The sequence below is a fragment of the Chelonia mydas genome, chromosome 6 (genome assembly GCF_015237465.2).
Source record: "Chelonia mydas isolate rCheMyd1 chromosome 6, rCheMyd1.pri.v2, whole genome shotgun sequence".
Lineage (NCBI taxonomy): Eukaryota > Metazoa > Chordata > Testudines > Cheloniidae > Chelonia > Chelonia mydas.
In genome coordinates this window covers 96,059,548-96,070,780 of record NC_051246.2, presented here as the reverse complement: position 1 = coordinate 96,070,780, position 11,233 = coordinate 96,059,548, and the positions used below count along the sequence as shown (strand labels likewise).

Genomic DNA, 11,233 nt, shown 5'->3' with positions numbered 1-11,233 from the left:
ATCTGATTCCAGATCTCTTGACAGTGTCATTTAAACACTGACTCACTCGCTTTTAACCACCTGTTTGTGTCCCAACCATAATGTTAAAGTGATATTTTTAGCTACAATATTTTACTAACACATGTAACTTCTTTTTATATTGAAAACTCAAATAGTGATGGGGGAGGGATGTGAACAAGGAATCTGGACTTGGTTTAAATGCTATGATATTATTTTACAATCTATAGAAAGGCTTTGCCATTTACCTGTGAATTTACTACCTGTCCCCCTTCTACCCACACCTGGACTTCTCCAGGTAAGGGCCTGTACATTCCATGTCTGCATTAGAAGAAACTTGATAAACAGAGTCAGATCTGAGACCTGCTCAGTGCAAATCCAGGAGCTCACCGACTGTAATGGGAGGAGCAGCGAACCCCAGAGATGAGAACCTGGGCACTAGAGCCTGCCCAGCAGCACCACAGTGCTGGGTGAGAGAGGGGAGGGGACACCCCCCCTCTGACCTCGCCCCTCCAACCAATCCCCATTTTTCCTGCCTCTCCTTCTCAGGCTCAGGATGCTGCCCAATCAGGCTGTGCTCTTGCAAAGCTCCCTTCCTCTAAAGGGGAGGGGAGGAGGAGAGAGCTGGAGTCCTCACTAGGGGACCGCTCGGGGGCCGCGGTTCTGTGCCTCCCTCTCTGGGTTCTTGCTGCTGCTGACCTGAGAGCCTGATGCTCAACTTTCCTCCCGCTGCTGCTGCGGGCGCTTTGATTCGCCCATTCCCTTGCTCTGTTTGCGGTGGCTGAGGACTCTCTAGGAGGTTTCCAAGGTAATGTGACCTCTCCTCCCCCTAGTGTGTCTCTGGCTTTATTCACAGAAAGTGTCCTAGAGCAGGCAGGGCAGGTGGAGACTGGGAAGGGGGTGAGTGGAAAGGCGTCTCCCTGGACAATCGCTACTCCTCCGAGCCCTCCTCCGAAACCACTATTCACTACTGACCTCCTAGCATTCTCGGAAGTGTATCATTTACCACACACACACACACACACACACACACACACACAGCAGCCTTTACAATACACACACACACACACACACACACACACAGCAGCCTTTACAATACACACACACACACACACACACACGGATCATTTTCATAGCCTAGCAAGGTGCGTTTGTTAATATGTTTTAGTATAGAATGCACTGCATGTTGTCCTAGCCTAGCAAATTGTCCAGGGAATACGCTTGACTCTATGGGGAAAAAATGTAAAAAGGGTGGAGACTTCTCCCCCCTAAACAAAGAGGAGATATTACACCTCATTCTTTTAAAGTTGCTTGATGGGCAAGAGGCGGGGGAGAGAGCAGGGATCAGATTTACAGTCATGTTGGAATGGAGACATGTAAAGGAATCCTAGAAATTAAAGATGAGAGAAATCTTTTAAAATCATCCAGTCATCCTCCTGAGTCCAGGGCAAGACTGCTCCCTCCAGCGTTTCATTCATTGTGTGTGACTCAAGTGACAGGGCTGCCACAGCTTCCCTTGGAGACTCCTCACAGTCTAATAGACCTAAGTTTTTCCCTATATCCAGCCTAAATTTCCCTGGCTCAATTTCATGCCATCACTCCTAGCTATACTCTTTTTGACCATTCCTCAACCTCTTATACCCTTTTGGTACCTGTACGGGATGATTGTTATTCACATGCAATCTAGCAACCCTTGAGCTACCAATTGAGCTCTTATCTTACAGTAATATAGAGTATGTTATCTCTTTTGTATAAACACCAGGGGTTTATTGTACAGTGTGGAGGGAAGGGTTAATGAGTCACTTATAACGATATGTGGAAGTTGCTCCCATCCACCTCCTTCTCAGCTACTCTATGCAATTATTCCGGGGGGGGGGGGGGGGGGTTCCTTAGGTAATTCCAGAGAAATGTATTTTAATGATTTCCTGTCAGTAAGATTGCTACTGATGTTACTACAGGGTATTTTAAATACTTCAGGCATCAGGCAACTTAAAGTTGATAAAATTAGAAATGCAGAATTTCCGTGTGTGTATACATTATACTTACACACACACACACAATGTACTCACACACAGACACACATGGAATTTCTGCATTTCTAATTTTTTAAACCCTAAGTTGCCTGATGCCTGAAATATTTGAAATTTCTCATATATATGTATGTGTGCATATGTCTGTCTGTCCAGAGGGCAAAATCTTTACACTGTCCATTCCACTGCCCCCATGTCCCCACGTTAATGTCAGTTTCACACTAAAGTTGAATGTTCACATGTTGACACTTTCTGATTATTTTGCTTTTAATTTGTCCTAAGACCCTCCCTTTCTGGTTGCTTCCCCTTGTTTAATCTTGTTAGCAGAGTCTTATTTGTACTAAGCCTGCTGTGTTTTTTTTCATTTTGTTTTTTTCCAAAAGCTAGAATGTGACCATATGACTGGATCAGGAAATACTTTGCACTTCCCCTCTTCCTAGGACCAGTCAGACTTTTGAATGGAAATTATCCCATGAAATAACTTCCATGGAACTAGTTTGAGGGCATTTTTATTAATGATGGTAATGGTATTTGTTGAAGCAAAAATTTAGCAAATGCAGGCATTTTTTTGTCTCATGATTCATCTATGAATCATTCCTAACTTCTGCTAATCATAGAATTATGCAAATGTAGGGCTGGAAGGAACCTTGAGGAGTCATCAAGTCTAGCCCCCTGTGCTGAGGCAGGGCCAAGTAAATTTAGTGTAAATGTAGGCTTTGAATACATAATGGAGTGGGCAAATAATTTTCAAATTATAGGTTGTTTGCAAAATGATAATTCACTAATCATGGCATTTGGTTGGTTGCATGGTATTTCTTTCTCCTGCTCCCTAAAATGCACGTCTTCCACTACATATGCACAGAACTTTTGAGCTTCACAAACACTTTTGTGAGTTCTAGAGCTTGTTCTAATATTCTCAAGTAATCAGTATTATGTCCCCAAGAATAGTAGCAAATCAAATTTATGTGATTTGCAAATATGTTGGAGAATGTGCTTTTTCCTCCCATTATTCTACCAGTGCTAATATTTACTCTATATTGAGATAAACGATGCTGGGTTATGCCATATACAGGGCATATAAAATGCCCCAAATTAGTTTAGTTTCCAAGTGGCTGGGTTATTTCTACACTAGCAAATTTATACAAGTGTGACCTTTATAGGTGGTGGTTTCTCCGGGCTATATTTAATAACCTATCATAGCAACACTTTTGGCCTGTGCGGTTACAGTGATTTCATTTATATCCATTTCTAAATAATATTAAAAGGTTGTCATGATATTGCCATGGAGATCACAAATAAAAAAACAAACAGTAATAGCAGGTAGATGGAACAGCACTGCAATCCCCAGTAACAGGTCAGTCTCATTCAAGGTAGCGTTGTGGCAGCCCTCAACATGAGGAATTACCTAGATACAGGAATGCAGCTGGCAAAATGCATAGCTACAGTGGTCACAGCTAGCTTTTAACTTTATTTTCAGTTGATGAATGTTAGTGCACACAAAATAAAACCTTGGTAATTAAGCTTAATGACAACAAGAGTTGGTCAAGTTTTCTCTTGCAAGTGTGCTTGTACAGCTCAATCCTGATCTGCAGCACCATCAGTTGTTTGAGTCCTTGGTCTGTCCAGAGCTTTTGCCAATGCACCTTGGCCCTAATGTCCAGTACCTCCTGCTATTCCAATGCTATGCTTCTCTAAAATACAGGGTGGTGTTAATACCCAATTGCGTGGTGATTTGGATAAATGCCCCATGGGCACTTGATAAAGGAGAATAAATTCATCTCATTTGTGACCAAAACTCATGTCTGTGCTACTTGGTTGACTAACTTGTTGTTAAGACTTAATGGCTGATAATGTTCCCATGCGTGGGAGATACAGATTGTGGGTGAGTTAAATACAGACAGTGAGTGGGTTACATACATTCTGTTTAGATCCCTTGCTTTTCAGCTGTGATGCTGTGTGAAATCTGGCTTCTACAAAGCATGAGAAATAATATGCATGCAATATTAACGCTGTGTATCTCAAAATGCTTTCACTTTCTAGGTTTGGATAGGAAATGGCATGCAGAAACTGGGTCATTAGGTTTAACAGAGGTCAGCCTCTAGCAGTTTTGATTATCAATTTGATTTGTCATTTTCAGACCACCCATTTTTTAGAAAAAATTCCCAACCAGCTCTCATGTTGGGACTTGTCGTCTTAATCTTTAAATTGCTTTGAGGTCTTCAGATAGAAGGTGCCACATAAATGCCAAGTTACTATTAATTATTCACATATTGATTAAGAGTCTCTGAAAGTTGCTTTTATGATTTATTTGTTGTGTAATAAAAAGGGTCATAAAGTATTTGTGGCAAAAACAGATGTCGGTCCTTTAATTTCTTTACACTGCACCTCATCTGACAGTTTGTCTCATAACTGTGCTTTGCCAGCTACCCCATCTTCTCGTGGACAAGTTGCCAAAAGGTTCAGTAGAAGACTGCAAGTTCCACAGGAGGGGACAACCTTTTGACAGGCTCATTTAAGTGGATCTTTTAACTATACAGAGGCAGTGTACCCAGTGGGTATGTGTTCTGTCTTCAGGACTGCATATTTTGACCTATATGTCTGACCAAATAGATCAGCGTCCTGGGAAACAGAGATGGAAGCTTTTGTGTTTGCATTTTGGGGTGTAACATGAAATCTTCCTGAAAAAGTGTGAACATTACGGGTGAAATCATAGCCCCACTGAAGACAATGGGAGTTTTGCTATTGAACTCAGTAGGGCCAGGATTTCACCTCTGGTGTCCACTCTGAAGACGTATGCCTCTAGGTAGGGTCTGTAAAGCTCCCATTGATTTCAGTAGTTTAGGATCATGCACTAATGCTCTTTTTAAAATATATAAACAAAGCTAATTGAGTGACAGGCTCAGTTTAACAGCCCTGGGAGGGAACTCTCATATTATGTCAAATTGAAAGAGTTCAATCTAGTAGCTAGATCTGGAGACTGGGCATCAGGATTCCTGAGTTCCTCACTCTGAGACTGTGACCTCTTGAGCAAGGCATTTACTTGTATTTTTTGATGATAAATTTATTGTTGCTCTCAATATATTTTTACAGAAAAAAACAGGAAGAGTAGAGGAACAATAGGATGGAAGGTTAAAAAGAGATTCTGATTAGAGAAGACATTATTACATGGATCCCTTACTGATTAGTTGTGAACTTTAATGATGCTTTGTTAATACACCAAAAATTATTAGTAGGAAAGTAAGGGTGTTGAGCACAGGTGGCAAACTATGGCCAGCAGGCCACATCCGGCCCGCGGGACCATCCTGACCAGCCATTGAGTTCCCGGCCGGGGAGGCTAGCCCCCTCCCCTACTGTCCCCCTCCCCCGCACCCTCAGCTCCCTGTGCCTCCAGCACTTTGGCCTGCTGCTCCTGCCCGGCAGTGCGGCAGTGTGTCTAGCTCTGGCCGGGCACAGGGGGCTGTGAGCTCCTGCTGCTCTGAGTGGCGTGGTAAGGGAGCTGGGGGGGGGGTGTTGGATAGGGGCAGGGGGTCCCGGGGGGCAGTCAGGGGCAGAGAGCAGGGGCACAGGTTCTGGAGGGGGTGGTCAGGGGTCGGGGAGCAGGGGGGGTTGGATAGGCATGGGAGTCCCAGGGGGTCTGTCAGGGGGTGGGGGTGTGGATAGAGGGCGGGGTGGTCAGGGACAAGGAGCGGGGGCGGGGTGGATGGGTTGAGGGTTCTGAGGGGGTCAGTCAGGGGGCGGGATGTGGGTGGGGGCGGATAGGGGGCGAGAGCCAGGCTGTTTGGGGAGGCACAGCCTTCCCTACCTGGCCCTCCATACAGTTTCGCAACCCCAGTGTGGCCCTCGGGCCAAAAAGTTTGCCCACCCCTGGTGTTGAGACATGTCGGCCTCTTAAGCATTGATTTCTTGGGGGTGTAATTAATGAAAGGTAGTTACATGCTTAGATCACCACTGCAAGATTCTCATCTTTGAGTTAGCCATTTTTTTCACAGTGAAGAGTTCCTGAAAATTTGCAATCTGTTTTCCTAGTGATGGTGTATTGGGGCTTCACCATTCTGCTGCAGTGGCATTTCTAACAGTCAGCATTAGATGTTATAAACAATAGGTTTGATTGTTTTTTTTTCCCTAGCTTACATTTGTATTGATCCCTAAGGGAGCAAGTAGGGTGGACAATTTGATTTGTTGTTCTATTACTTTAGAGCAGCACTTAGTGACTTAGTCCCAAATATCTTTGCTTTGAGGCAAAACCAATGCTGAGTAGTCAATGTTGTTCAATTCATGCAGAGTAAGAGGTGTTCTATCATCTGGTATTGACTTTGAAGATGTAAAGTGAAAACTGAAGACCTACTGATAGGCTTCAAAGTGGCATGCCACTCTGTCCAACTCAAGTTTGGTTGTGAGTGTTCTCATGTGTCACTTCTGTGAGCAATTGGCAGACCAGGAGTAGACAAGACTGGCAGTAGGATCTGGAGATGGGGCCTGAAAGGACCGTGGAAACCAGTCTGAAGTGACCAGGGAAGAGGCCAAGAAGCAGACTGGAGAAAAGACAGAGGACGGGTGGGGTTTCTTTAGTAAAAGATTGCTTGGAAGCTTTGGACCAAGAGGGGTGAGCCCTGCACCAAAGGGGTGAAAGGGTAGTGGTGTTTTGTTTTGCTTTTTGCTTTTTGCTTTTGTTGAACTTTGTTTCACTCCCCTTTCTTTACACCAGAAGGGGAGAGTTTTTGTTGGTTTGGGCCAGGGGTTAAACTAAACCCACATCCCAGGGAAGAGGGAAACTTAATGGCTGCACCTGACCAAAGAGTGGCAAGATAGTGGCTTGGTAAAGTCATTGGGCCAAATGTAACTCAGTGTACACCCCAGTGTAACTCCTTTGCTGTCACTAGGATAAAATTGGCCCCTGTGCTTTAAGATCCTGGAAAGGGGCTGTAGGAGTATGCAGCCATCCTCATTTTTTCCCCAGAGCAAGCAGTGGACTCTGCAGCTGAATCTCAAAACGGGTCTCTTTTGTTCTGTGAACAGCAGACCTGCTTGGTGAGCTGGAGAGAAACCTCCCTTTTACTGAGCGGGTAGGAGCTGTGCTCAGAGTGTCTCAGCTGGAAGTCACTCTGGTCATTTAATGCAAAGTTCTAACTGGTATTTATGGCAACGGAGTCTGTCCGCCTGTGGGCTCCGGACTGGGTTTTACCAGCTATCAACATTAGCTCTGAGCTGAAAGAACTATTTTCAATTTATTTTTGAGGTGGGAGGATTATGTAATGATTTTGTTCTCCATCTATCTGAACCATGGCCCTCTCGTGAGCAGAAAGTACTGCTTTTACAGAACTGCATGATGGTTTTGTGGTATGTGGATGACTGAGGCATGTGGAAACTGTGCTGCTAAGCATTATGGAGGAAAAGAAATGTTACCAACTACAGAACCAGAACATGAGCTGGTCAAACTCCAAAGCACGGTTCACTACCAGCATATTGGCTTCAGTGGAGTTATACTAGGAAAGAACTGGGCCATGGTGTTTAATTCTTAGCAGTTTGACTATCTGCTCTCAAGGATTGCTGACCCTGAAAGATACTATCAAGAGATATTACTTAAACTTTTCCTCTGCCCTGTCGTTTGCAATATATTGCAACTGAAATACCTCCCTGAAAATGTCTCCTCCTCATGTCTTGGGTGCAGTCAAACCATTTCAGACAAACACTCCCAGACCTCCTTTCCAAATCACTGTACAGTAAGCTGCATGAATGGGGGCTGGAAAGAGACCCTGTTGGTTGGGGTTGTTGTCTATTCACAATCAAAGCATCTGGAATGTCACTGCAGAGGGTGGAACTTTTGCAAGATACACTCAGCAGGTCTGTACTTTTTTTTCCCTCCTAAACACAGACCCATGGCTGTGACCTCTCCAATTTGACTTAATGGGCCAAGTCTCTGCATGGAGGCAGCTGCCTTGGTCTACCACACTGTATATATGTGTGTTCAGAGTTTGGCACCAACCTATTTATATTCACTTTTTTTTCCAAAGCAGATTGCAAAGACACCCTTCATTCAATTCAGTCAATTGGTTTGAAAGTGCCTGGAGCTAAAACTGATTGAGAGAGGCACAGGCTTTCTGGATTCCTGCTCCAAGCAGCTGGAATAAGCTCTTCCACCACACTGAAACAGGCGCCAACCCTGAACTTTTAATTCTTTGTCTTCAGAAACCTTGTCAGAGTTAAAGGAATTGAAACTGAGACTGCTCAGTGTTGTAATCTGCTGATTTTGGATGGTGTCTTAAATATTTTTGTTTGTGTCTGCATGAAATATGCTGGAGTCAGATGTACGATTGCTGGTGAAACAGTGAGTCAGTGGCGGGGATGGGAATAAAACCCCAGATTTCTGAATCCCAGCCCTCTGCTCTAACTCCTGTGACATATTGTTTCTCCCTATCTTTGCTGCTACCTTGAGGGTAGCATGTCCAGGAATAAACATCCAGATCAACAAGGTGGATAAAGTAATAGGAAAAGAAATTTGTAACTTAAACATTTCTGCTCTTTGCTTCTCTGCCTCTCTGTCAGGCTCTGAGAAGCTGAGGATTCCACGGTAAAATTTTCAAAAGTGTCTTGGCAACTTAGTCAAAGTCCCATTTTCAGATGTGACTTAGGCACTTCAGAGCCTAAATCTCATTGAAAGTCAGTTGGATTTAGGTGCTTTCAAAAACTTTCCCCCATAACTGATATATAGAAGCTCGGCCAATACTAAGTTTTCAGGGAAGGCACTTTGGCTTCCCACATATCTAGTTGCCTAGCGCACAATTAGCTCTGTATTAATAACGTTGATAATTCAAATGAAAAAGGTGTTAAAAGGAGAATGGGTCTGATCCTTTCCTGCAATAAGAGTTCAAGGAATCTTCAAGGCCAACTGAGCCTTTCCTTAATTTTAACTTTGATTTTATGATGTTGTCTCCCCTGCAGTGGAGAGAGAATACAGCACTTATGCCATAAGTCAGCTCCAAGGTCTTAGATTTGAATTAAGGGAAATGAACTTTCCAGTTAAATATGGCCTATCAGCTCCTAAAACTGTAGTCTAGAATGGCGTTCATGTCCAGCCATTTGGAAGGCAGTATGTTCTGTTATCTAAGGGACTGAGAATCGGGAGAGCTGGGTTCTATCCAGGACTCTGCCACTGACTTGCCATGTGACCCTCCCCACTCAATGCCACAGTTTCCTGATCTGTAAGTGGGTATAATGACACCCCCCTTTGTAAAGTGCTTTGATAGCATCAGATAAAAAGCGCAGTATAAATACAAAGTATTTTATTACTAGGCATTCAGAATGCCCAAATTACTGCTAAATGCATTTTTACCAGTTTATCCTATTGAATACACAACTAATTGTGGGTCTGCCATTGGAAATCGATGACTGTGCAGCTTCAGTAGTAATAAAAGGCAGCAGGTTTTCTTTCTCAAGGCAAGTGAAGGTTGAATAAATTCTCTCTGAAGCAGGGAGCTGCACAGTGCTTTCCCCACAACCACTTTCTTTTCCTCTGGTAACTTCATCCTCCAAGAAAGAAGACTGATATGAAGGGGTTGGTCAGGTGACTTTTTCTGTATTTTCAAAATGTGGAATTTTAAAAGATGAAGTTGCATTCTTGGATCTTGTTTGAAAACTGTAATTTCCCCCTGCCCCTGCAAGAAGTCACGGGGGGTGGGGCGAGGAGTTTGAGTTTTAGAAGATTTTGTGGGTGTGTGAGTGTGCATATATGCAGAGAACTTTCATAGCACTTGGCTCGAGCCAAGCATAAGACAGGTGGTCGTCAGAGACTTCTCCTATCCATGTCTTTCTGTGACTTGCAACAGCCCTCCTAACCAAGGGCCTACTCCGTTCTGTGAGGGCACCTGACCAGCAGAGCACCCCCTCCTATTCCACTTCCAGTCGTCTCCTGAACAGTGACTATCTACTTCAGCAATAATGCTCTGTGATAGGAGCAATTGACCAACATCCCCTACTCAGTTATTTTTATTCATTTCATCTTATGACACATGCTGATCTTTCAGACCATGGACAAAACTTAATAGTATGATTTTAAAAGAACAGATTGGCACAATGCTTACCAGCATGCTCTCCCTGTGCCACCCACTGAGCAGCCAAAGATCAGGACTGACAGCTGAAAGTACAGACGGACCTGAATGTGTAAGGGTACTGAGCTCTAGCACCAAGTGGCATTTGCCAGCATCCTGGATGCTTCACAATTGGGCTCCAGCATGGAGATATCCCTCACGGGACTAAAAGACACGCTCCTCCTGGCAGTGGGTAGAAACCACATCTCAATGCTTATGCTACTTAACCTCCCTGCAGCGTTTGACACAGCTGAGCACTTAGTGCTGCTGGCCTTCTCACGTGATGTAGGTGGTGCAGCACTACCTTGGCTCCAGTCATTCCTCTCCCGACAGGAGCCAGAGCATGGTAATAGGCAACTGATCCACTTTCCCCCAAAACCCTCAGTTGTATAATCTCATAGTGATCTGTGCTGCCACCATTCCCCTCCTCTCTCCAATATCTACATGAGAGCATGTTGGTAGGTGGTAAGACACCATGGGTTCCTCTACCAGTGGTGCACCAATAATACCCAGTACATATACCCCTTACCACAGTCACAACCAACACCATTACAAAGATCTCACAGTGCCTTTAAGAAGATCAGCATATGATAAAGAGCAGCTGGCTCAGACTGAACAAGGGTAAGACCAAAATGGTAAGGGTCAGAAAGGGAAAATGTTTAGAAGTAGCTAGGACACTGTTCTCCCCTTCCATCAAAGGTGTCTGTCCTCATTTATCAAAGCAATGAAAGTCTTTGGGTCCTGTTCTACTCACCACTTAGCCTAGGAGACCAGATAGAGTCAATGGCAAAAAATTCTGCCTTCTGCCTCCAGTTTGCTAGGAAATTTTTCGCCTTCTTCCCAACTGAGGATCTTGCAACCGTGTGTCCACAATAGGCCTTTTTGGAAACGTTTCCCTTTGTTACTAACACCTATGCAGCCTCATGTCCACCATATTCAGTTTGTCAGGTTACAGCAACAATCATGCAAAGAATCATACAACAGTGATAAAATGTGTGTGTTTTTTGTTTTCTACTGTGTGTGAATTTGATTTAGATTTTTTCTAACTGCAAATAAAATATTTCCCATGAGGCTGTCCCTTTAAAAGCAAACTTTGCCCCATCTTTTTCATACAGTTGCTCT

At 43.9% G+C, this 11,233-nt stretch overlaps 1 protein-coding gene across 1 annotated transcript in view; it reads left to right on the top strand.

The window, feature by feature from the left end:
• The first annotated feature begins 562 nt into the window (after window positions 1–562).
• Window positions 563–11,233, top strand: part of STON2 (stonin 2) — a 115,033-nt gene continuing 104,362 nt past the window's right edge. The window contains exon 1 of the mRNA XM_007070647.4: window positions 563–805. The gene's annotated coding sequence lies outside the window, so the exon portion shown is untranslated. The remainder of the gene's footprint in view (window positions 806–11,233) is intronic.